Here is a 26,102-nt window from a genome sequence, read left to right on the forward strand (position 1 = left end):
CAAATCTCTGGTACCAAAAATCCCAGGATGACCAGCCAACACCGAACAATGAACCTCAGAGATTACCTTACTAGTCCATCTCTCAGGAACAAACAGTTTCCCCACTGGACAGCGGTCAGGTTTATCAGCCTGAAATTCCTGAAGCACCCGCTGTAAATCAGGGGAGATGGCAGAAAGAATCACCCCCTCCTTGAGAATACCAACCGGCTCAAGGACTCCCGGAGAATCAGGCAAAAAACTCCTAGAAAGGGCATCCGCCTTCACATTCTTAGATCCCGGAAGATACGAGACCACAAAATCGAAACGGGAGAAAAACACGGACTGTTGTGAATTCCGTTTTTGGGCTCCCTCCTGTGGTTGTGAACGGTACTTCTGTGAGTTCTGCCCTTGGGCTCCCTCTGGTGGTTTCGAGTGGTATCGCTGCTCCTTGAGGTTTGCTGTAGCAGCTGCCTTCACTTATCGTTTCTCCTAGCCTTGCTATTTAACTTGGCTCTGGCCTTCAGTTCATGCCAGCTGTCAATGTATCAGGGTCGGATTCAGTTTTCTCCCTGGATATTTCTCATGGCCTGTCCATTTCAGCAAAAGATAAGTTCTTGCTAGTTCTTGTTAGTCCATTTGCTTTGGACCTTATTTCTCAGCTCATGTTATGTTTCTTTTGTCCAGCTTGTCATTATGATATATTCAGGCTAGCTGGAAGCTCTGGGAAAGCAGATTTGCCCCTCCACACCGTGAGTCGGTGTGGAGATCATTTTTGTAAACTCTGCGTGGAGTTTTAGTTTTTAATTCTGACCGCACAATATCCTTTCCTATTTCTGTCTATCTAGATTAGAAATTGGCCTCCTTTGCTAAAATCTGTTTTCATCTCTGTGTATGTCATTTCCCTCTCCACTCACAGTCAATATATGTGGGGGGGCTATCTTTCCTTTTGGGAATTTCTCTGAGGCAAGATAGTTTTCTATTTCCATCTTTAGGGGTAGTTAGTTCTTAGGCCGTGACGAGGCGTCTAGGGAGAGACAGGAACGTCCCACGGCTATTTCTAGTGTTGGTGTTAGGAGTAGGGTTTGCGGTCAGAAAAGTTACCACCTCCTCAGAGCTTGTCCATGTTTTCTTTTAACCACCAGGTCATTTCTGTGTTACTCCTTAACCACCAGGTCATAACAGTACAGCTGGCCCACAATGTGTTAAATGCATCTCAAAAGAGGGAAAAGAAAATTCTGAGTCATTTTTTTTCCTTTGCAGTTTGTTTTGTCTTTTTTTTCCCCTTAATCTTTGGGTGGTTCAGGATTCTGGTGCTGACATGGAAGTTCAGGGTCTGTCCTTGCGGGTGGATCAACTCGCTGCAAGGGTACAGAGTATCCAAGATTATGTTGTAGAGACTCCGGTTTTAGAGCCTAGAATTCCTATTCCTGATTTGTTTGCCGGAGATAGATCTAAATTTTTAAACTTTAAAAATAATTGCAGATTGTTTTTTGCTCTGAGACCCCGTTCCTCTGGTGACCCCATTCAGCAGGTGAAGATTGTCATTTCTCTTCTGCGTGGCGACCCGCAGGACTGGGCATTCTCCCTTGAGCCTAGAAATCCTGCATTACTCAATGTGGACGCATTTTTTCAGGCGCTGTGGACCAGGCAGAAAAGACCTTGCTGGCTCTGTGTCAGGGTCAGGAAGCAGCAGAAGTATATTACCAGAAGTTTAGAAAGTGGTCTGTGCTCACAAAATGGAATGAGTATGCCCTGGCGGCGATTTTCAGAAAGGGTCTTAAAGATGTTATGGTGGGGTTCCCCACGCCTGCTGGTTTGAACGAATCAATGTCTTTGGCCATTCAGATTGATCGACGCTTGCGCGAGCGCAAGGTGGTGCACCATATGGCAGTGTCCTCTGAACAGAGTCCTGAGCCTATGCAATGTGATAGGATTTTGACTAGAGCAGAACGGCAGGAATTCAGACGTCAGAATAGGCTGTGTTTCTACTGTGGTGACTCTACTCATGCTATTTCTGACTGTCCGAAGCGTACTGAGAGGGTCGCTAGGTCTGTTACCATTAGTACTGTACAGCCTAAATTTCTCTTGTCTGTTACTCTGATTTGCTCATTGTCATCCTTTTCTGTTATGGCATTTGTGGATTCAGGAGCTGCCCTGAACTTAATGGACTTAGAATTTGCCAAACGTTGTGGTTTTTCCTTGGAGCCTTTGAGGAGCCCTATTCCCTTAAGGGGGATTGATGATACGCCATTGGCCAGGAATAAACCTCAGTACTGGACACAGTTGACCATGTACATGGCTCCAGCACATCAGGAAAATATTCGCTTTTTGGTGTTGCATAATTTGCATGATGTTGTTGTGCTGGGTTTTCCATGGTTACAGGTGCATAATCCAGTGCTGGATTGGAAATCTATGTCTGTGACTAGTTGGGGTTGTCAAGGGATACTGTTGTGAACTCTATTTTTGGGCTCCCTCTAGTGGTCACAAGCGGTACTGTGTAGTGTTGTCTTTCTGCAGGTTGGCTGCATCAGCTGGTTCGTTATCCTTGGTTGGTTTCCTATTTAGCTCACCTGGATACTCAGTTCCTTGCCTGCTATCAATGTATTCAGTGCTCTTCAGATTCCTTGTGACTACCTTGCTCCCAGTCTCTCCAAGACAAGCTAAGTTTTTGTTTGTTCATTTTTTGATTATCAGCATTCATCATGTTTCTTGTCCAGCTTGCTAAAATGTGATTTCCTCGCTTGTTGGTTGCTCTAGGGGACTGAGTTTCTCCCCCACACCGTTAGTTGGTGCGGGGGTTCTTGAAATCTCAGTGTGGATATTTTGTAAGGGTTTTTTACTGACCGCATAGACCCCTTTTCTATTTTCTGCTATCTAGTATTAGTGGGCCTCATTTGCTGAATCTGCTTTCACCCCTGTGTATGTGCCTTCCTCTTACCTCACCGTTATTATTTGTTGGGGGCTTCTATATCTTTGGGGATTATTTCTCTGGAGGCAAGTGAGGTCTTTCTTTCTCTCTAGGGGTAGTTAGTTCCTCAGGCTGGCTCGAGACGTCTAGGATTTTAGGCACGTTCACCGGCTACCTCTATTGTGTTTGGATAGGTTCAGATTTGCGGTCAGTCCAGTTTACCACCTCCCTAGAGCTTGTCCTATGTTTTGGTTACTTAGCTGGAGTAATTTGTGATCCTCAACCACTAAGGATCATAACAGTATAGCAGGCCAAAAAGTGTTTAATGCATCGCAGAAGTGGGATAAAAAGAAGACCTGAGTACATTTTTTTTTTTCCTCCCGCTTTTCCTTTGCTGCAGTCTGTTTAGCTTCTTTCATCCCCTTGAACTCTGGGTGGTTTCCGTCTGTGTTTCAGTCCTTCATGCATGACATCTTCCGAGAATATCTGGATAAATTTATGATTGTTTATCTGGATGACATTTTGGTCTTTTCTGATGATTGGGAGTCCCATGTGAAGCAGGTCAGGATGGTGTTTCAGGTCCTGCGTGCTAATGCTTTATTTGTGAAGGGCTAAAAATGCCTCTTTGGAGTACAGAAGGTCTCCTTTTTGGGTTTTATTTTTTCTCCTTCTACTGTGGAGATAGACCCAGTCAAGGTCCAGGCTATTCATGACTGGACTCAGTCCACGTCTGTTAAGAGTCTTCAGAAGTTCTTGGGTTTTGCTAATTTTTACCGTCGTTTCATCGCTAATTTTTCTAGCGTGGTTAAACCTTTGACGGATTTGACCAAGAAGGGTTCTGATGTGACTAATTGGTCTCCTGCGGCCGTGGAGGCCTTTCGGGAGCTGAAGCACCGGTTTTCTTCAGCTCCAGTCTTATGTCAGCCAGATGTCTCTCTCCCCTTCCAGGTCGAGGTTGATGCTTCTGAGATTGGAGCAGGGGCTGTTTTGTCGCAGAGAAGCTCTGATGGCTCTGTGATGAAGCCATGTGCTTTCTTTTCAAGAAAGTCTTCGCCTGCCGAGCGGAATTATGATGTTGGTAATCGGGAGTTGTTGGCTATGAAGTGGGCATTTGAGGAGTGGTGACATTGGCTCCAAGGAGCTAAACATCGTGTGGTGGTCTTGACTGATCACAAAAATCTGATTTACCTTGAATCTGCCAAGCGCCAGAATCCTAGACAGGCTCGTTGGTCGTTGTTTTTCTCCCGTTTCAACTTCGTGGTCTCATACCTGCCTGGTTCGAAGAATGTGAAGGCTGATGCCCTTTTTTAGGAGTTTTGTGCCTGACTCTCCGGGAGTTTCTGAGCCGGCTGGTATTCTCAGAGAGGGAGTGATTTTGTCTGCCATTTCCCAAGATTTGCGACGAGTGCTGCAGAAATTTCAGGTGGATAGACCTGACCGTTGTCCACCAGAGAGACTGTTTGTCCCGGATAGATGGACCAGCAGAGTTATTTCCGAGGTTCATTCTTCGGTGTTGGCGGGTCATCCTGGGATTTTTGGTACCAGAGATTTGGTGGCTAGGTCCTTCTGGTGGCCTTCCTTGTCGCGGGATGTGCGTTCCTTTGTGCAGTCTTGTGGGATTTGTGCTCGGGCTAAGCCTTGCTGTTCTCGTGCCAGCGGTTTGCTTTTGCCTTTGCCTGTCCGGAAAAGGCCTTGGACGCACATTTCCATGGATTTTATTTCGGATCTTCCAGTATCTCAGAAAATGTCTGTCATCTGGGTGGTGTGTGATCGTTTTTTCAAGATGGTCCATTTGGTGCCCTTGCCTAAGTTGCCTTCCTCCTCCGATTTGGTTCCTCTATTTTTTCAGAATGTGGTTCGCTTGCACGGCATTCCTGAAAATATTGTGTCTGATAGAGGATCCCAGTTTGTGTCCAGGTTTTGGCGGACTTTTTGTGCTAAGATGGGCATTGATTTGTCTTTTTCGTCGGCCTTCCATCCTCAGACTAATGGCCAAACCGAGCGAACTAATCAGACGTTGGAAACTTATTTGAGATGTTTTGTTTCTGCTGATCAGGATGATTGGGTGACTTTTTTGCCATTGGCCGAGTTTGCCCTTAATAATCGGGCTAGTTCTGCTACTTTGGTTTCGCCTTTTTTCTGCAATTCTGGTTTCCATCCTCATTTTTCCTCGGGTCAGGTTGAGCCTTCTGACTGTCCTGGGGTGGATTCTGTGGTGGATAGGTTGCAGCAGATTTGGAACCATGTGGTGGACAATTTGAGGTTGTCACAGGAGAAGGCTCAGCGCTTTGCCAACCGCCGCCGCGGTGTGGGTCCCCGACTTCGTGTTGGGGATTTGGTGTGGCTGTCTTCTCGGTATGTTCCTATGAAGGTCTCCTCTCCTAAATTCAAGCCTCGCTTCATCGGTCCTTATAAGATCTTGGAAATCCTTAACCCGGTGTCTTTTCGTTTGGATCTCCCAGCATCGTTTGCCATTCATAATGTGTTCCATAGGTCTTTGTTGCGGAGGTATGTGGTACCTGTGGTTCCTTCTGTTGAGCCTCCTGCTCCGGTGCTGGTCGAGGGTCAATTGGAGTACGTGGTGGAGAAGATTTTGGATTCTCGTATCTCTAGACGGAGGCTTCAGTATTTGGTTAAGTGGAAGGGCTATGGTCAGGAGGATAATTCCTGGGTTGTCGCCTCTGATGTTCATGCGGCCGATTTGGTTCGTGCCTTCCACGCGGCTCATCCTGATCGCCCTGGGGCTCTTGATGAGGGTTCGGTGACCCCTCCTCAAGGGGGGGGTACTGTTGTGAACTCTATTTTTGGGCTCCCTCTAGTGGTCACAAGTGGTACTGTGTAGTGTTGTCTTTCTGCAGGTTGGCTGCATCAGCTGGTTCGTTATCCTTGGTTGGTTTCCTATTTAGCTCACCTGGATACTCAGTTCCTTGCCTGCTATCAATGTATTCAGTGCTCTTCAGATTCCTTGTGACTACCTTGCTCCCAGTCTCTCCAAGACAAGCTAAGTTTTTGTTTGTTCATTTTTTGATTATCAGCATTCATCATGTTTCTTGTCCAGCTTGCTAAAATGTGATTTCCTTGCTTGTTGGTTGCTCTAGGGGACTGAGTTTCTCCCCCCACACCGTTAGTTGGTGCGGGGGTTCTTGAAATCTCAGTGTGGATATTTTGTAAGGGTTTTTTACTGACCGCATAGACCCCTTTTCTATTTTCTGCTATCTAGTATTAGTGGGCCTCATTTGCTGAATCTGCTTTCACCCCTGTGTATGTGCCTTCCTCTTACCTCACCGTTATTATTTGTTGGGGCCTTCTATATCTTTGGGGATTATTTCTCTGGAGGCAAGTGAGGTCTTTCTTTCTCTCTAGGGGTAGTTGGTTCCTCAGGTTGGCTCGAGACGTCTAGGATTTTAGGCACGTTCACCGGCTACCTCTAGTGTGTTTGGATAGGTTCAGATTTGCGGTCAGTCCAGTTTACCACCTCCCTAGAGCTTGTCCTATGTTTTGGTTACTTAGCTGGAGTAATTTGTGATCCTCAACCACTAAGGATCATAACAGGATACATAGTGATGTTCCTTTAATGTCGATTTCCTCTCCCCCCTTCTTCTGAAGTTCCTGAGTTTTTGTCGGATTTCCAGGATATATTTGATGAGCCCAAGTCCAGTTCCCTGCTTTCTCATAGGGACTGTGATTGTGAAACATCCAGCTGATGCAACACAGGGGCGGAAGTAAATCGACATTTAAGCTCTTGAAAGGCCTCAACAGCCGCAGAGGACCAATTCATCACATCAGCGCATTTCTTCGTCAAATTGGTCAGGGGCTTAACCACACTGGAAAAGTTAGCAATGAAACGGCGATAAAAATTAGCAAAGCCCAAAAATTTCTGAAGGCTCTTCACAGCTGTGGGCTGAATCCAATCATGGATGGCCTGGACCTTAACAGGATCCATTTCTATAGCCGAGGGAGAAAAAATGAACCCCCAAAAAGAAACCTTCTGATCTCCAAAAAGGCACTTAGACCCCTTCACAAATAAAGTATTAGCACGAAGGATCTGAAATACCATCCTGACCTGTTTCACATGAGACTCCCAATCATCGGAAAAAATCAAAATATCATCCAAATATACAATCATGAATATATCAAGATAATTCCGGAAGATATCATGCATGAAGGACTGAAACACAGATGGAGCATTAGAGAGCCCGAATGGCATCACAAGGTATTCAAAATGGCCTTCAGGCGTATTAAATGCTGTTTTCCATTCGTCACCCTGTTTAATACGAACCAGATTATACGCCCCTCGAAGGTCAATCTTCGTAAACCAACTAGCCCCCTTAATCCGAGCAAACAAATCAGAAAGCAAAGGTAAAGGGTATTGGAATTTGACAGTGATCTTATTAAGAAGGCGATAGTCAATACAGGGTCTCAGGGAGCCATCCTTCTTGGCAACAAAAAAGAATCCCGCTCCCAATGGTGACGAAGACGGCCGAATATGCCCCTTCTCCAAAGACTCCTTAACATAACTCCGCATGGCGGCATGCTCTGGCACAGACAGATTGAAAAGTCGGCCCTTAGGGAACTTACAGCCAGGAATCAAGTTAATAGCACAATCGCAGTCCCTATGAGGAGGAAGGGCACTGGACTTGGGCTCATCAAATACATCCTGGAAATCCGACAAAAACTCAGGAACTTTGGAAGAGGGGGCAGAGGAAATTGACATTAAAGGAACATCACTATGTACCCCTTGACAACCCCAACTAGTCACAGACATAGATTTCCAATCCAGCACCGGATTATGTACCTGTAACCATGGAAAACCCAGCACAACAACATCATGCAAATTATGCAACACCAGAAAACGACAATCTTCCTGATGTGCTGGAGCCATGTACATGGTCAACTGTGTCCAGTACTGAAGTTTATTCTTGGCCAATGGTGTAGCATCAATGCCCCTTAAGGGAATTGGGCTCTGCAAAGGCTGCAAGGAAAAACCACAGTGTCTGGCGATCTCTAAGTCCATTAAGTTCAGGGCAGCGCCTGAATCCACAAATGCCATGACAGAAAAGGACGACAATGAGCAAATCAGGGTAACAGACAAGAGAAATTTAGGCTGTACAGTACTAATGGTAACGGACCTAGTGACCCTCTTAGTGCGCTTAGGGCAATCAGAAATAACATGAGCAGAATCACCACAGCCTATTCTGAATTCCTGCTGTTCTGCTCTAGTCAAAATCCTATCACAATGCATAGGCTCAGGACTCTGCTCAGAGGACACTGCCATATGATGCACAACCTTGCGCTCGCGCAGGCGCCGATCAATCTGAATGGCTAGAGACATTGATTCGCTCAAACCAGCAGGCGTGGGAAACCCCACCATAACATCTTTAAGGGCTTCAGAAAGACCCTTTCTGAAAATTGCTGCCAGGGCATACTCATTCCATTTAGTGAGCACAGACCACTTTCTAAATTTCTGGCAGTATACTTCTGCCTCTTCCTGACCCTGACACAGAGCCAGCAAGGTTTTTTCTGCCTGATCCACAGAATTAGGTTCGTCATACAGTAATCCGAGCGCTTGAAAAAATGCGTCTACACTAAGCAATGCCGGATCCTCTGACTCAAGGGAGAATGCCCAATCCTGAGGGTCTCCACGCAGCAGAGATATGACAATTTTCACCTGCTGAATGGGGTCACCAGAGGAACGGGGTCTCAAAGCAAAAAACAATCTGCAGTTATTTTTAAAATTCAAAAACTTGCATCTGTCCCCAAAAAACAAATCGGGAGTAGGAATTCTAGGCTCTAAAGCTGGAGTCTGAGTAACATAATCCTGGATACTCTGTACCCTTGCAGCAAGTTGATCTACATGAGAGAACAAACCCTGAACTTCCATGTCAGCGCCAAAATTCTGAACCACCCAGAGATTAAGGGGAAAAAAAAGACAAAACAGGCTGCAGAGAAAAAAAAATGGCTCAGAGCTTTTTTTTTCCCCTCTTTTGAGATGCATACAGCACATTGCGGGCCAGCTGTACTGTTATGACCTGGTGGTTAAGGAGCAACATGGACGAGCTCTGGAGGTAGTGGTATCTATACTGACCGCAGTTCCTGATCCTAACACAACACTAGAAGTAGCCGTGGAATGTTCCTGTCACTCCCTAGACATCTCGTCACAGCCGGAGAAATAACTACCCCTAAAGATGGAAACAGAAAGCTATCTTGCCTCAGAGAACATTCCCCAAAGGAAAGACAGCCCCCCACAAATATTGACTGTGAGTGGAGAGGAAAATGACATACACAGAATGAAATCAGGATTTTAGCAAAGGAGGCCACTTCTACCTAGATAGACAGAACAGGAAAGTATACTGTGCGGTCAGTATTAAAAGCTATAAAATCCACCACAGAGTTTGCAGGAAAAAACTCCACACCTGACTAACGGTGTGGAGGGCAAATCTGTTTCCCCAGAGCTTCCAGCTAAACAGAATATATCATACTGACAAGCTGGACTAGAGAAAACATAAAGTGAGCTGAACGATTAAGTCCACAGCAAGTGGACAACAAATGAACAAGCAAGGACTTATCTGTGCTGAACTGGACCGACTATCAGAGAAATCCAAGAGAGATCTGAATCCAACTAAGAAACATTGACAGCTGGCAATGGCTGCAGACCAGAGCCAGGTTAAATAGCAGAACCAAGAAAGACGATCAGTGGAAGCAGCTGCTAATGCTCAATCCAAGAAGCAGCAGTTCCACTTAAAACCACTGGAGGGAGCCCAAGGGCAGAATTCACAAAAGTGCCATTTACAACCACCGGAGGGAGCCCAAGAACGGAATTCACAAAAGATTGCTTAACATATGCAGGTTCTAACTATCAAATAGATACTCTGGATAGTGAGGGACTGAGTTATTCTGAGGAGTTTGACCTATACATCTGGTCTCTGTTTGTCAGAACTATAGGGCTTTTGCCAGAATTGTCAATATGTGGCTATTTGGAGATAGTAAATGATTCTTAAAAGTCACAGGCTATATGCTTAAGCATTTCAAAATGAGGTAATGTACAAATAACTAACATGCATATTCCGCACGTTACTAGTTACTAGTGTTCTTCTAATCTGGTAGAGGGTATGAACATAGCGGCAGATCACGATATGTTGTTATGAAACAGGAAAAATAGAAACCAATGTAAGTTTATGGGTCAAAATAGTATATAAGCCGACCTAACTCTTGTTCAGACAGATCTCTCATACTTTGAGAATCTCCAACCCGGACCACATCAACTTCAAGACCACATGTAAGAACCACTGAATACTTGTTTTCTCTTTTATAATCTAATACTTATTTTTGAGTGCTATGAACTTACTTTTCTTCATTTTTGTAATCACTTTTTGAATAAACATTAAACAAGATTTGTTTTATCCACACATTTCAATATTGCTTTCCTTTCTATCTTCACCGTGCTCTTACTTAAAAAAAATAAGAAAGTGTTATTTTTTCTAGCATTATGGCGAGTACAGCCAAATCTGATTTTTGTGCTATTTTGGGTGGATTCCTTTTCCTTGCACACGGAGGAGGAGAGCTCTGCTAAACACCTGTTATTCAAGGCGCAGGAATTTCACTATTTCACGTCACAAGGATCAGACAGAGCCTACAGACAGTGAGGATTCGTGTCTCCAACCATAAAGAGCTGCATGTGTCCCATCCAGACAGAGGTCTGAGGAATCAGTAAAAAGACACAGAGGACCATCCATTGACGGTTGGATCAATCCAGAAGAGGAAAAGATATTCTACAGGTGAGAAAATGGATTTTATTCATGATTATTCTAAGAAAAGTAATATAGAGTTTAAGTTTGTTCATAGCCATACAGATTCACAATTATGGTCTAGTTTATATAGCCAAGGTGAAGCAGAGAATCTTAAAATTGATAAGAGGTTTTTGTCAGTAAAAAAAATTACAGAGAAAGCTTCAAAATGTCATGCACATGGTCCGAGAGTACAATAATTTAGTCTGAAACACAAACACATAAAGCATGTACTATAACACAAGACATTGGTCATACTGACACACAAGGTGACACACAAGAGTCTGACGGGGATTACTTGGATTGTCCAAATTGTTTGATATTGTCAGAACATATTGAACAATTGGAAGATCAAATTGATACTCGAACAGAGTTATTATCTAAATTGCACCAAGATATAAAAAAGGTTTCTGTTCTTACAAGATCAAACAAACATGAAGACAATGCGCCACATCATTTGTACCAGACGCACAAGATCCAGATGTTTCAGTAGAAGATTTATAGGCAGATGAACTACAACGGAAAAAAATTACTTGACAGAGCAGCACGAATTAAAAACACACTATCAGTTAATGAAAATTGTAGAAGACCTTCCAAACTTCAATGACAAGATGGATGCCTTTTATAATGTGGGAAAGATCTATATCTTGGTACCGTGTTAGCCAGTAGATAGAAAAATATTTAAAGTTGACAGTCCTCAGTGGTTGATACTAGTGTTGAGCATTCCGATGCTGCAAGTATCGGGTATCGGCCGATACTTGCTGTATCGGAATTCCGATACCGGGATTCCGATACTCTTGTGGTATCGGGTATCGGAACAACATTTTATTTTAATTCTCTCTTTTACACATTTTAACATTGTTAAAATGTGTAAAAGAGAGAATTAAAATAAAAAATATCGCTATACTCACCTGTCCGACGCAGCCGGGACCTCAGCGCAGGAACCGGCAGCGTTGTTTGTTTAAAATTCCCGCTTTTACATGGTTACGCGAACTCCCGGCTTGTGATTGGTCAGGGCGCCCATGTTGCCGGGCCGCGGACCAATCACAGCAAGCCGTGACGAAAATACGTCACGGCTTGCTGTGATTGGTCCGCGTCCCGGCAACATGGCCGCCATTAACCAATCACAAGCCGTGACGTCACGGGAGGCTGGACTTGCGCGCTTTTGAAAAAGCGCGCGTGTCCAGCCTCCAGTGACGTCCCGGCTTATGATTGGTTGCGCCGCGATCAACCAATCACAAGCCGGGAGGCTGGACACGCGCGCAATTTTAAAATGCGCGCTTGTCCTGCCTCCCGTGACGTCACGGCTTGTGATTGGTTAATGGCGGCCATGTTGCCGGGCCGCGGACCAATCACAGCAAGCCGTGACGTATTTTCGTCACGGCTTGCTGTGATTGGTCCGCGTCCCGGCAACATGGCGCCGTGACCAATCATAAGCCGGGACGTCACTGGAGGCTGGACACGCGCGCTTTTTCAAAAGCGCGCAAGTCCAGCCTCCCGTGACGTCACGGCTTGTGATTGGTTAATGGCGGCCATGTTGCCGGGACGCGGACCAATCACAGCAAGCCGTGACGTATTTTCGTCACGGCTTGCTGTGATTGGTCCGCGGCCCGGCAACATGGGCGCCCTGACCAATCACAAGCCGGGAGTTCGCGTAACCATGTAAAAGCGGGAATTTTAAACAAACAACGCTGCCGGTTCCTGCGCTGAGGTCCCGGCTGCGTCGGACAGGTGAGTATAGCGATATTTTTTATTTTAATTCTTTCTTTTACACATTTATATGGTTCCCAGGGCCTGAAGGAGAGTTTCCTCTCCTTCAGACCCTGGGAACCATCAGGAATACCGTCCGATACTTGAGTCCCATTGACTTGTATTGGTATCGGGTATCGGTATCGGATTGGATCCGATACTTTGCCGGTATCGGCCGATACTTTCCGATACCGATACTTTCAAGTATCGGACGGTATCGCTCAACACTAGTTGATACCTTTTAATGGCTAACTGAAAAGATGGTAACAAATTGAAAGCTTTCGAGACTACTCAGGCTTCTTCATCAGGCACAGACTAAAGCAAATTCTGAAGAATCACATATTTATACACAACACAGAACTGTCATTATGGGAGAGTGATAAGTGATAAACAGTTGTGTCCATGTGGGGTCATCATAACAGATGTCAGATGTTGTCCTCTCATTGGGGTCCAATCAGAGGACAACAAAACATTCACTCCATATCTAGGAACTTTCCAATACTTATGGACACAACTGTTAAAAGTTAAAAGTGGAAATGTGTTTGTCAAATTATTTGGGAGTATGTTATACCACAAAAAGAAATTTTCTTAAATGAAAAGGGGAAAGAATATAATTGAAACAACCTAAAAATTAACCCCTTCATGACCGTGGGATTTTTCGTTTTTCCGTTTTCGTTTTTCACTCCCCTCCTTCCCAGAGCCATAACTTTTTTATTTTTCCGTCAATTTGGCCATGTGAGGGCTTATTTTTTGCGGGACGAGTTGTACTTTTGAATGACACCATTGGTTTTACCATGGCGTGTACTAGAAAACGGGAAAAAAAATTCCAAGTGCAGTGAAATTGCAAAAAAAGTGCAATCCCATTATGATTCTCCAGGTCAGTACGAGTTCATAGACACCTAACATGACTAGGTTATTTTTCACCTAAGTGGTGAAAAAAAATTCCAAACTTTGCAGAAAAATAAATAAAAATTGCGCCATTTTCCGATACCCATAGCGTCTCCATTTTTCGTGATCTGGGGTTGGGTGAGGGCTTATTTTTTGCGTCCCGAGCTGGCGTTTTTAATAATAGCATTTTGGTGCAGATACGTTCTTTTGATCCCCCTTTATTGCATTTTAATGCAATGTCGCGGCGACCAAAAAAACGTAATTCTGGCGTTTCGATTTTTTTTCTCATTACGCCGTTTTGCGATCAGGTTAATGCTTTTTTTTTTATTGATAGATCGGGCGATTCTGAGCGCGGCGATACCAAATACGTGTAGGTTTGATTTTTTTTTTAATTGATTTATTTTGATTGGGGCGAAAGGGGGGGGATTTAAACTCTTATATTTTTTTAATTTTTTTCACATTTTTTTTTACTTTTTTTTTTAACTTTTGCCATGCTTCTATAGCCTCCATGGGAGGCTAGAAGCTGGCACAGCCCGATCGGCTCTGCTACATAACAGCGATCATCAGATCGCTGCTATATAGCAGAATTGCAGGTGTGCTGTGAGCACCGACCACAGGGGGGCGCTCACAGCCACCGGCGATCAGTAACCATAGACGTCTCAAGGACCTCTATGGTTACAATATACAAGCATCGCCGACCCCCGATCATGTGACGGGGGTCGGCGATGCGCTCATTTCCGGGCGCCCGGCCGGATGCGGTAGTTAAATGCCGCTGTCTGCGTTTGACAGCGGCATTTAACTAGTTAATAGCGGCGGGTGATCGCGATTTCACCCGCTGCTATTGCGCGCACATGTCAGCTGTAAAAAACAGCTGACATGTCGCGACTTTGATGTGCGCTCACCGCCGGAGCGCACATCAAAGCAGGGGACCCGACATCGGACGGTATAGTACGTCCGATGTCAGGAAGGGGTTAAGAAACGGGAAGTTAAAACGCTGGAGCATACACCAAATGAGGATCTGCTCCAGAAAATAAAAAACAATTAAAAAAGAGTTTATAGGATCCTGAATTAAACTGACGAGAGAAATAATTAAGAAAAAAAAACCTTTTATAATGTGATTGCGCAAACAGCTTCACCGTGCTGCAGAGAAACGACTTCAAAGCCAGAAGACATCCTGAGCTGAGGAGACTTCTATATGAAGGTATTTCTTATTGATACAGGAGCCCAATTAAGTGTTACTAATCTTGATTTGAAGCTACAACCAGATTCACCAGTTTGTACAATTGTTGGTTTTAGTGGAAAAGGTGAAACTAAAGTTACCTTAGTTACCTATATGACATTGGAAATACCTAGTTCTTTCAAAACAGGAATTGACATTTGGTATTGTCGTGATTCTCAAAATATACTCGGCACAGATTTTATGCAGAAATTCGGATGGGTAGTCGATCTAGGAAATCAAGTGATCTGGAAAGATTCTAATGGTTGTAAACCTGTAGTCATTGACCCTAGTGATTATAGCCATGTTGGAAGTATTTGTGTCAACAGATCATTTGTGGCCTGAATCTGGTGGTGATGAGGATTTGACAGAAATTGTACAGCGCTTTCCTTCTCTTTGGGCACAGTTCAGGAATGAGGTTGGTACAATGAAGGATGTTGTTGTAAATGTGGAAGGCCGAGATCCTCCTCCTCAGCGTCAGTATAAATTGCCTCCAGAATCAATTGATTCTATGTCAAAGATCATACAGGAATTGTTAGATCAAGGTGTCATCCGAAAGGCTAATTCTGTAAGTAACAATCCTTTGTGGTGTCCTGAAATCTGATGGTTCTTATGGAATGATATTGGATTTGTGGATGTTTAACAAACATACTCCCAATGTAGCACCCATTGTTGCAGATACTCATGACATGATGGCAAGGTTGAATGCAAAGGCAAAATACTTCTCTGTACTGGACATCAGTAATGTTTTTTTCAGTATACCCGTATTTTTCGGACTATAGGACGCACCGGACTATAAGGCGCACCCAGGTTTTAGAGGTGGAAAATAGGGAAAAAAATATTTGAAGCAAAAAAAATGTGGTAAAATATTTAATAACATAAATAACATACTATTATATGTGGTGTTATTATATATAATAGTATGTTATTATGTTGGAAGCTGCGGGACCAGTGTGGTGTCTGTGAAGTACGATATGAAGACGCTGGAGGGTGAGTATAAGGGCTCATTTCCACATGCGAGGCACACGTCCGTATCTCGCATGTGGAAATCAAGCTCTGGCGCAGGCACTTTGGAGCGGAGTTGTGCAGCTCCATGTGTTCCTATGCAGCCGCACGCTCCGCTCTGGAGTGCTGGCTCCACAGCTTGGTTTCCACATGCGAGATACGGACGTGTGCCTCGCATGTGGAAATGAGCCCTAAGAATGGGGGCACAGGGCTTATAGTGAAAGCACCACTCCAGCACTGCAAAATAACACTGGAGTGCTGCTTTAAAATCCCATGGGAGAACTATAACTCCCAGCATGTCCTGCAGATCCTATGACATGCTGGGAGTTATAGTCCACCAAAGGAGGGGCAGAGTGCTTTATAGTGTTTTGTAAAGACTAACCTCTTAATTGTGGCAGCCAGCCACACTGTGGTGAGGTAAAAGCTGGAGCATCCCATGGCTGCACACACACAGAGCCCTCCCTGTTGTTGTTGCCTTTCCACAGCGCAGGACATAAGAGGAAGCTGCAGATTCTAGGTGGGAGTCTGAAGGACCTATGATGATATCAGAAGAGGGAGGGCTCTGAGCTGCCATGTGATGCTCCAGCCCGCCCACTTCTGACATCACACAGGTCCTCCCTGTGCACCACAGATATCTCAGCATCCAGCACAGGCAGGTATGCAGCGATCTCCTGGCCCCTGCTGCTGCCTCCTCCTCCCCCGGACACACAGATTCTCCCCAGAATCAGTGCTGGGGAAACTGTGTGTCCCTGCTTAAGTGCAGTATTCATTTGCTGCTCCTGGCTCACTGCTCAGCTGATCGGTGGGCGGGGAGCAGCTAATGAATATTCACTGCACTTAATCAGCGGGGCCATGTGCTTTCCACAGCACTGATTCCGGGCAGCCGGGACATCCTGAAGTGGGATCACAGTGCGATCCCACTCGCTGCTGCCCCCCTCCCCACATGCTATATCCGTACTATAAGACGCACCCACACTTTCCTCCCAAATTTGGAGGAAAAAAGTGCGTCTTATAGTCGGAAAAATACGGTACATCTTGAAAAGAGTTGTCAGTACAAGTTTGCATTTACTTTCTTGGATGAGCAATATCTGTTTTGCAGGTTACCTCAAGGAGCACAATTGTCACCTAGTGTTTTCCATCAGGAGTTGGCAAAGGTATTATGCAGATTTTCAAGGCCTGATTGTATTTTACAATATGTTGATGATATTCTGTTGTCTACTGAGGATAAAGAGTCACATGTTTCTCTTCTGACAGAATTGTTTGAGCTGCTTCATGATGCAGGGTTGAAATTGAACACCAAAAGGTCAAATTGATGCAATCCGAGGTCAGGTTTTTTGGAGTGTTTTTGAGTCCAGGAAAAAGACAGCCACTGCAGGAAAGACTAGAGGCAATTGCTTCTCTACCAATTCCAACATCACACAAGGCATTGCAACATTACTTGGGTGTTACAAACTTTTGAAGGGACTTCATTGAAAATTTTGCAGACAAGGCCAGGCCTTTGTATGATCTTTTAAAAGATGAAAATAGTGATTACTTTGGTCATTGGGGTGATGAACAACAAACTTCATTTGAACAATTGAAAATGAATTTATAAAGTGCACCTGCTGTGTCCACAGTAGATCCTTCGGCTCCATTAGCTTTGCAAGTACACACATCAGAGGTATCTGTGTCTGCTGTGCTGTTACAGTTGCAGGGAGAAGAGTGGAGGATTTTGGGCTATTTTTCTAAGCTCTCACCTGTTGAAAGAGGTTTTGAGACATGTGCAACACACTTGGTAGGTGTACTTTTCAGTCAAACCAACTGAAAACATTGTTGGGTTCAACAAAATCTTTTTGCAAACTCCTCATTCTACCCTAAAACATCTCTTTGTGAACACTATCCCAGGTGTGTCACATCAGAGATTTGCCCATTGGTTATTGTCATTGTCTCCCAAACAAATTGAGGTAGATTATAAGGCCAAATATGTTCTTCCTCAATTAATGCAATATGAAGGACAAACTCATGATTGTTTAGTCTTTTCAGGATCCTAGTCCATCGCTTTTCAGACGAAAGGCAACAGATGAACCAATTTTTGTAGATGGTTCTAGATTTTATTCAGATGGGCACTACTATTCAGGATATGCCTTTTTTTATCCCAAAAGAGGACAGGTTGTAAAACACAAATTAGCAAGTCATTTTTCAGCTCAAAGGGCAGAATTAGAAGCAATAAAAATGGTGCTACAGCTGAACAAAGCTGATGATCAGTGTGCCATTGTAATCTACAGTGATAGCTCCTATGTTGTTAGATCACTGATAGATTATTTGCCAGTTTGGGAAAAAAGAGGCTATGTAGATTCTTCTAAAAAGACTCTTGTACATAGTGACACACTGAAAACAATTTTTGAAATAGCATCAAAAACTCCTAATGGTTTTGCCATTGTCAAAGTCCCTGCCCATAAAAAATCTGATGATGAATTATCTGTTGGAAATGCCACTGCAGATAGAAATTTCAAAAAACTGACAGTCACATCCAAACATAGACTAAAGGTACCTTCACACTTAGCGACGCTGCAGCGATACAGACAACGATGCCGATCGTTGCAGCGTCGCTGTTTGGTCGCTGGAGAGCTGTCACACAGACCGCTCTCCAGCGACCAACGATGCCGAAGTCCCCCGGTAACCAGGGTAAACATCGGTTTGCTAAGCGGCCCTGCGCTTAGTAACCCGATGTTTACCCTGGTTACCATTGTAAAACATCGCTGGTATTGTTGCTTTTGCTGTCAAACACAACGATACACGGCGATCTGATGACCAAATAAAGTTCTGAACTTTAACCAACGACCAGCGATATCACAGCAGGATCCTGATCGCTGCTGCCTGTCAAACTAAACGATATCGCTAGCCAGGACGCTGCAACGTCACGGATCGGTAGCGATATGGTTTAGTGTGAAGGTACCTTAAGTGTGAACAGGTGCTGAACCTAGAGTCACCAACTCGCATGCAGTCAAATAAATAAGGCAGCACACTGCGGCGCTAAAACATGCAAACATGAAAATGGAACTGCATTACTGCACTAGAAATATGAAAAAATGAGAGCGTTTAGTGCACAAAATGGCCAATTTATGTGTACCTGGTAGCCACATTAGGGCATCTCTCGTATACCAGGTCCTACACTTTCCTTTCCTCACTGAGAATAAACGTCTTCATCTGAATTGGTACCTGTGAAACCGCTTCTTAGACTAAAATTCTCTCTCTCTGTGGAGGGGTAATGGACCTGTTGCGATTAAAACACCTGTGGTTAAGAGGCGGAGTGCTCAGTCAGAAGGCTACTGAATACAAATTTCAAAAAACTGACCGTCACATCCAAACATAGACTACGCTATGTTCCAAATTATTATGCAAATGATATTTTTCTCGGATTTTCCTAAATGGTCGGTCCAAATGACAGTCTAATAAAAGTCATCACCCTTTAGAGCAGGAGTCCCCAACCTGTAGCTCGGGAGCCACATGTGGCTCGCGGTCCCATGAATTGTGGCTCACGACTGTCTTCCACCTTGGTGCATTAGCTCCATGTCTAGCAAACTGGTATGAAGAGCACAACTAAAAATGGTTTATTTTGTGAGTAGCCCTGCACAGAAGTGCAGATCTGGATGCACATTTACTGGTCTTAGGGGTTTATAGATGTTTTAGGTATGGTACACTAGAAGATGGTACTACCTGTTAGAGGAGGTGCTCAAAGCTGGATGTCACAGTGTGTTGGGAGTCCTTGATGGGAGAATACTGAATGGGGGTATTGTGGGAACCCCTGGATCTCAGTTTACTGCTTTGCAGTGATTTCCGTGCAAAAGCTTTGGTTATCATTATACCTGAAATGGGGGCTTTGGTTGACACTACTTTGAAGGGGGTGGGAGCTGGATGTGGCTCGCGACCCACTCTCTAAGCTGAATGTGGCTCTCAAGGTCAGAAAGGTTGGGGACCACTGCTTTAAGGTACCTTCACACTCAGCAACTTTGCAACGAGAACGATCCGTGACGTTGCAGTGTCCTGGATAACGATCTCGTTGTGTTTGACACGCAGCAGCAATCTGGATCCCGCTGTGATATCGCTGGTCGGAGCTAGAAGTCCAGAACTTTATTTCGTCGTCAGATTTGCATGTATCGTCATGTTTGATATCAAAAGCAACGATGCCAGCAATGTTTTACATGGAGCTAACAGCGAGCAAGAACGATAAGAGAGTCGCCGTTACGTCACTGGATCGCTCCTGCATCGTTCTGGAGCTGCTGTGTTTGACGTCTCTACAGCGACCTAAACAGCGACGCTCCAGTGATCGGCTCGTTGTCTATATCGCTGCAGCGTCGCTGAGTGTGACGGTACCTTTAGAGTGTACATCGAATTTTATTAAAGAAAACTCCCAATGATAACAGTATAATCTCCAAAATGAATAAAAACTCAAAATGCACTGTTCCAAATTATTAGGCACAGTAGAATTTGTAGACATTTGATATGTTTTAAAGAACTGAAAATGCTAATTTGTGGAATTTGCAGCATTAAGAGGTCACATTCACTGAACAAAAAAGCTATTTAACTCCAAAACATCCTAACAGGCCAAGTTACATGTTAACATAGGAACCTTTCTTTGATATCACCTTCACAATTCTTGCATCAATTGAACTTGTGAGTTTTTGGAGAGTTTCTGCTTGTATTTCTTTGCATGAAGTCAGAATAGCCTCCCAGAGCTGCTGTTTTGATGTGAACTGCCTCCCACCCTCATAGATCTTTTGCTTGATGATACTCCAAAGGTTCTCTATAGGTTTGAGTACAGGGGAAGATGGTGGCCACACCATGAGTTTCTCATTTTAAGCCCATAGCAGCCAATGACTCAGAGGTATTCTTTGCAGCATGAGATGGTGCATTGTCATGCATGAAGATGATTTTGTTCCTCAAGACACGTTTCTGCTTTTTAAACCATGGAAGAAAGTTGTTAGTCAGAAACTCTATATACTTTACAGAGATCATTTTCACATCTTCAGGAACTTTAAAGGGCCCTACCAGCTGTTTCCCCATGATTCCGTCCCAAAACATGACTCCTCCACATCCTTGCTGACGTTGCAGCCTTGTTGGGACATGGTGGCCATCCACCAATCATCCACTACTCCATCCATTTGGACCATCCAGGGTTGCCCGACACTCATCAGTAAACAAGACTGTTTGAAAATTAGTCTTCATGTATGTCTGGGCCGACTACAACCGTTTCTGCTTGTGAACACTGTTTAGGGGTGGCCGAATAGTAGGTTTATGGACCAAAGCAACCCTTTGAAGGATCCTAGACCTTGAGGTTTGAGGGACTCCAGAGGCATCAGCGGCTTCAAATATCTGTTTGCTGGTTTGTAATGGCTTTTTAGCAGCTGCTCTCTTTATCCGATGAACTTGCCTGGCAGAAACCTTCCTCATTATGCCTTTATCAGCACAAACACGACTGTGCTCAGATTCAGCCACAAAGTTCTTAACAGTAAGATGATCACGCTTAAATTTTCAAGAAATATCTAATGTTTTCATCCCTTGACCAAGGCATTGCACTATTTTATGCATTTCGGCAGCAGAGAGATCCTTTTTCTTTCCCATGTTACTTGAAAACTGTGGCCTGCTTAATAATGTGGAACATCATTTTTAAGTAGTTTTCCTTTAATTAGGATCACCTGGAAAACTAATTATCACATGTGTTTAAGATTGATTTCAGTGATCCATTGAGCCCTGAGACACAATGCCATCCATAAGTTTATTTGAAAAACAAAACAATTAAATCGTTTGGACACATAAATCCAATTTGCATAATAACTTGGAACACAGTGTAAGTGTGAACAGGTGCTGAACCTAGAGTCACCAACTCGCATACAGTCAAATAAATAAGGCAGCACACTGCGGCGCTAAAACATGCAACATGAAACATGAAAATGGAACTACAGTACTGCACTAGAAATATTACAAAATGAGAGCATTTAGCGCATAAAATGGCCAATTTATGGGTACCTGTACCTACACAATGAGTAACATTTCCCACATGTCTACTTTACATCAGGATAATTTTGGAACTAAAATTTTTTTTTGTTAGGGAGTTATAAGGGTTAAAAGTTGACCAGAAATTTCTCATTTTTACAACACCATTTTTTTTCAGGGACCACATCTCATTTGAAGTCATTTTGAGGGGTCTATATGATAGTAAATACCAAAAAGTGACACCATTCTAAAAACTGCACCCCGCAAGGTGCTCAAAACCACATTCAAGAAGTTTATTAACCCTTCAGGTGTTTCACAGGAATTTTTGGAATGTTTAAATAAAAATGAACATTTAACTTTTTTTCGCACAAAATTTATTTCAGCTCCAATTTGTTTTATTTTACCAAGGGTAACAGGAGAAAATGGACCCCAAAACTTGTTGTACAATTTGTCCTGAGTACGCTGATACCCCATATGTGGGGGTAAACCACTGTTTGGGCGCACGGGAGAGCTTGGAAGGGAAGGAGCACTGTTTTACTTTTTCAATGCAGAATTGGCTGGAATTGAGATCCGACGCCATGTCGCGTTTGGAGAGCCCCTGATGTGCCTGAACAGTGGAAACTCCCCAATTCTACCTGAAACCCTAATCCAAACACACCCCTAACCCTAATCCCAACGGTAACCCTAACCACACCCCTAACCCTGACACCCCTAATTCTAATCCCAACCGTAAATGTAATCCAAACCCTGACCCTAACTTTAGTCCCAACCCTAACCCTAACTTTAGCTCCAACCCTAGCGCCAACCCTATCCCTAGCCCTAACCCTAACCCTAGCCCTAATGGGAAAATGGAAATAAATACATTTTTTTAATTTTATTATTTTTCCCTAACTAAGAGGGTGATGAAGGGGGGTTTGATTTAATTTTATAGCGTTTTTTATATCGGATTTTTATGATTGGCAGCTGTCACACACTAAAAGACGCTTTTTATAGCAAAAAAGTTTTTGCGTCTCCACATTTTGAGACCTATAATTTTTCCATATTTGAGTCCACAGAGTCATGTGAGGTCTTGTTTTTTGCGGGACGAGTTGACATTTTTATTGGTATCATTTTCGGACACGTGACAGTTTTTGATCGCTTTTTATTCCAATTTTTGTGAGGCAGAATGACCAAAAACCAGCTATTCATGAATTTCTTTTGGGGAAGGCGTTTTTACCGTTCCACGTTTGGTAAGATTGATAAAGCAGTTTTATTGTTCTGGTCAGTACGATTACAGCGATACCTCATTTATATCATTTTTTTATGTTTTGGTGCTTTTATACGATAAAAGCTATTTTATGGAAAAAATAATTATTTTTGCATCGCTTTATTCTGAGGACTATAACTTTTTTATTTTTTTGCTGATGACGCTGTGTGGCAGCTCGTTTTTTGCGGGACAAGATGACGTTTTCAGCAGTACCATGTTTATTTATATCCGTCTTTTTTATCGCGTGTTATTCCACTTTTTGTTTGGCGGTATGATAATAAAGCGTTGTTTTTTGCCTTTTTTTTTTTTCTTACGGTGTTCACTGAAGGGGTTAACTAGTGGGACAGTTTTATAGGTTGGGTCGTTACGGATGCGTCAATACTAAATATGTGTACTTTTATTGTTTTTTTTATTTAGATAAAGAAATGTATTTATAGGAACATATATATATATATATATATATATATATATTGCATTTTTTGGGGGAATTTTTTTTTTTTTTTTTTACTTTGTCCTGGGGGGACATCACAGATCGCCGATCTGACAGTTTGCACAGCACTCTGTCAGATCGGCGATCTTACTTCCAGCACTGAAGGCTTACCAGCGCCTGTTGTGTACCCGGAAGTACTCCCTGCAGGACCCGGATGCAGCCCCGTGGCCATTTTGGATCCGGGGCCTGCAGGGAGGAGACGCTCGGTACAAGGTGAGTACATCGCCTTGTACCGATCGTCTCAGGGAAGCACGCAGGGAGCCCCCTCCCTGCGCGATGCTTCCCTGTACCGCAGGCACACCGCGATCATATTTGATCGCGGTGTGCCGGGGGTTAATGTGCCGGGGGCGGTCCGTGACTGCTCCTGGCACATAGTGCCGGATGTCAGCTGCGATAGGCAGCTGACACTCGGCCGCGCTCCCCCCGTGAGCGCGGCCGATCGCGCTGGACGTACTGTTCCGTCCTTGGGAATTAGGGCCCACCCCACATGGACGGAATAGTACGTCCAATGGCAGAAAGGGGTTAGCATATTTCCCAGCAAAATCCATTTTGGTTTAATTTTTGTATGTTTTATTGTGAGTCTGTAAAAGTGTCATAAAACTCTGACAACATTGTTCACAGCTGTGACCTGGGAGTCAGAAATGCTTCCAGGGGTCTCCGCCATGATGTTCCCATGTCATGATCACTGTTCCCATCGATTTCCGTGATTTATAGTCCCGCTGCAGACCGCAGAGGGAGGCCATGGTAAAAATACTCGAGTTTCCCATAGACTTACATCGGGCTCGTTGCTCGAGTCAAGCACAAGATTATTCCAATATGTTCGACCCGAGCGACGTGCACCCGAGCATTTTAGTGCTCGGCCATCACTACTGATGACCACAGATCGGGGTATTTGGCAATTATGGCTCAGATTCCAGGTGGGAATGGGAGACGGTTTTCCTTGATGCCCCAGGAGGTTCCGGTAAAACATTCTTATTAATTTGCTGCTCTCAGAAATTCCCTCCATCAATAACATTGCTCCGGCCGCTGCATCGTCTGGGGTTGTGGCCGCTCTCTTAGATGGAGGCGCACGGCTCTGTCAGCACTAGGATTACCCCTGAATCTAGCGCTCTTGGAATCTCCCGTCTGTAATATCACTAAGATCTGTGAAAGATCTGGGGGGATCCAATCACTTAATGGGGGGAATTGTTCTACTTTTAGCAACTTTACCTGTTCTTAAAGGAGCAGCACCAGCAGAGGAGCTGAACACCTGTCAGCACAGCAGAGTCCTGCATACACTGAGGCCCCTGATCATGTGACCCCTGACTCCTCCCCTCCTGTGACCGCATCACAGGTCCTGTGCGCACATAGCAGCCATATACGTGGTGGCGGCTCTGCAGGTGAAGGTAGGTGGTGGAGATCCGGGCCGGACTGGGACAAAGAAGCAGCCCTGCCACACCAACCCCACCAGCCCACAAACTGCAACACTCCTCACCACGATCAGTGACTTTGTTGTGCCCCTCACTCTCCTAAAAGGAGATATTAACAAAGCCACATGTGAATGGCGCCACAGTGCGTATGATCGACCACAGCTGCATTTACATGGGGCTCTTACTTGGGATAATCCATTTAAACAGCTTTTACAATACTTTATTTTTATTTGGCCACAGTATCATTGAAAATACTAAACCAATATTGACCCCTCCAAAGTCCAATGTCGCCTCATCCACAACAGGAGAAGTGGTACTGTGCAGTGCATACAGGGCCGGCGCGAGGATTTTGTGGTTTCCGGGTGAAAGTCTCAGCGGGCGCCTTTAACACATACCATAAATCATAATGCACAGATACAGCAGAGAAATATAGGTGTAGTACAATGCCAAAGATTTCACTTCTTACATTACATGAGTGATCTCTATTGTACATTCTACAATAGTTCATAAATCAGACAGTATAGTCCTCCATACAGTATTATGGGCACCACATAGCCCGCCATACAGAATAACATGCCCCATATATTGCTCCATACAGTATTATGGGTACCACATATTGCTCCATACCGTATAATGAGCCCCATATATTGCTCCATACTGAATTATGAGCCCCATATATTGCTCCATACAGAATAATGAGCCCCATATAATGCTCCATATAGAATAATGATTCCTATACATTGCTCAATGCAGTATGATGTGCCCCATATAATACTCCATACAGTATACCGAAAGGGCCCCATATAATGCTCCAAACAGAATTAGCCCCATATAATGCTTCATACAGTATATGATGAGTCCCAAATATTGCTCCCAACTCCAAACAGAATGGGCCCCATATAATGCTCCATATATAATGGGCCCCATATGATGCTGCGTGGTTTCCATGCAGACTTGACATTAGATGGTGAGCTGGCATACTTCTTTTTCCTTTTTCTCAGAGATCTGTCCCACTACCATACTATAGATCTTTCCTAAAATAAAAGCCCGTCATATTGATCTCTTTGTTGAACTCGCGACCAATAGATTTGAGCAGTTGGAAGTAGGGTTGAGCGAAACGGATCAGACAAATTAAAAAATCGCTGACTTTCGGCAAAGTCGGGTTTCATGAAATCTGACCCGATCCTAGTGTGGGATCGGCCATGAGGTTGGCGATCATCTTGCCAAAGTCGCGTTTCATATGACGCGTTCAGCGCCATTTCTCAGCCAATGAAGGAGGACGCAGAGTGTGGGCAGCGTGGTGACATAGGTCTCGGTCCCCACCATCTTAGAGAAGGGCATGACAGCGATCGACTTGCTTTCTGCGGCGTCACAGGGGCTATAAAGGGGCGCGCACGCTGACCGCCATCTTCTGCCGATCGTAGCATAGGGAGAGATTGCTGTAGCTTCATCAGA

At 44.2% G+C, this 26,102-nt stretch overlaps 1 protein-coding gene and 1 long non-coding RNA gene across 2 annotated transcripts in view; one reads left to right on the top strand and one right to left on the bottom strand.

Moving 5' to 3' along the window:
- The window catches only part of LOC143766477 (uncharacterized), a 511,034-nt gene that overhangs the window by 160,061 nt on the left and 324,871 nt on the right, over nucleotides 1–26,102 (bottom strand). The window lies entirely within an intron of this gene.
- LOC143766479 (uncharacterized) overlaps nucleotides 24,589–26,102 on the top strand; it is an 85,273-nt gene continuing 83,759 nt past the window's right edge. Inside the window, exon 1 of the long non-coding RNA XR_013213574.1 lies at nucleotides 24,589–24,623. This is a non-coding gene — a long non-coding RNA (uncharacterized LOC143766479). The remainder of the gene's footprint in view (nucleotides 24,624–26,102) is intronic.

The sequence above is a fragment of the Ranitomeya variabilis genome, chromosome 4 (assembly GCF_051348905.1).
Source record: "Ranitomeya variabilis isolate aRanVar5 chromosome 4, aRanVar5.hap1, whole genome shotgun sequence".
NCBI classification, from domain to species: Eukaryota; Metazoa; Chordata; class Amphibia; order Anura; family Dendrobatidae; genus Ranitomeya; species Ranitomeya variabilis.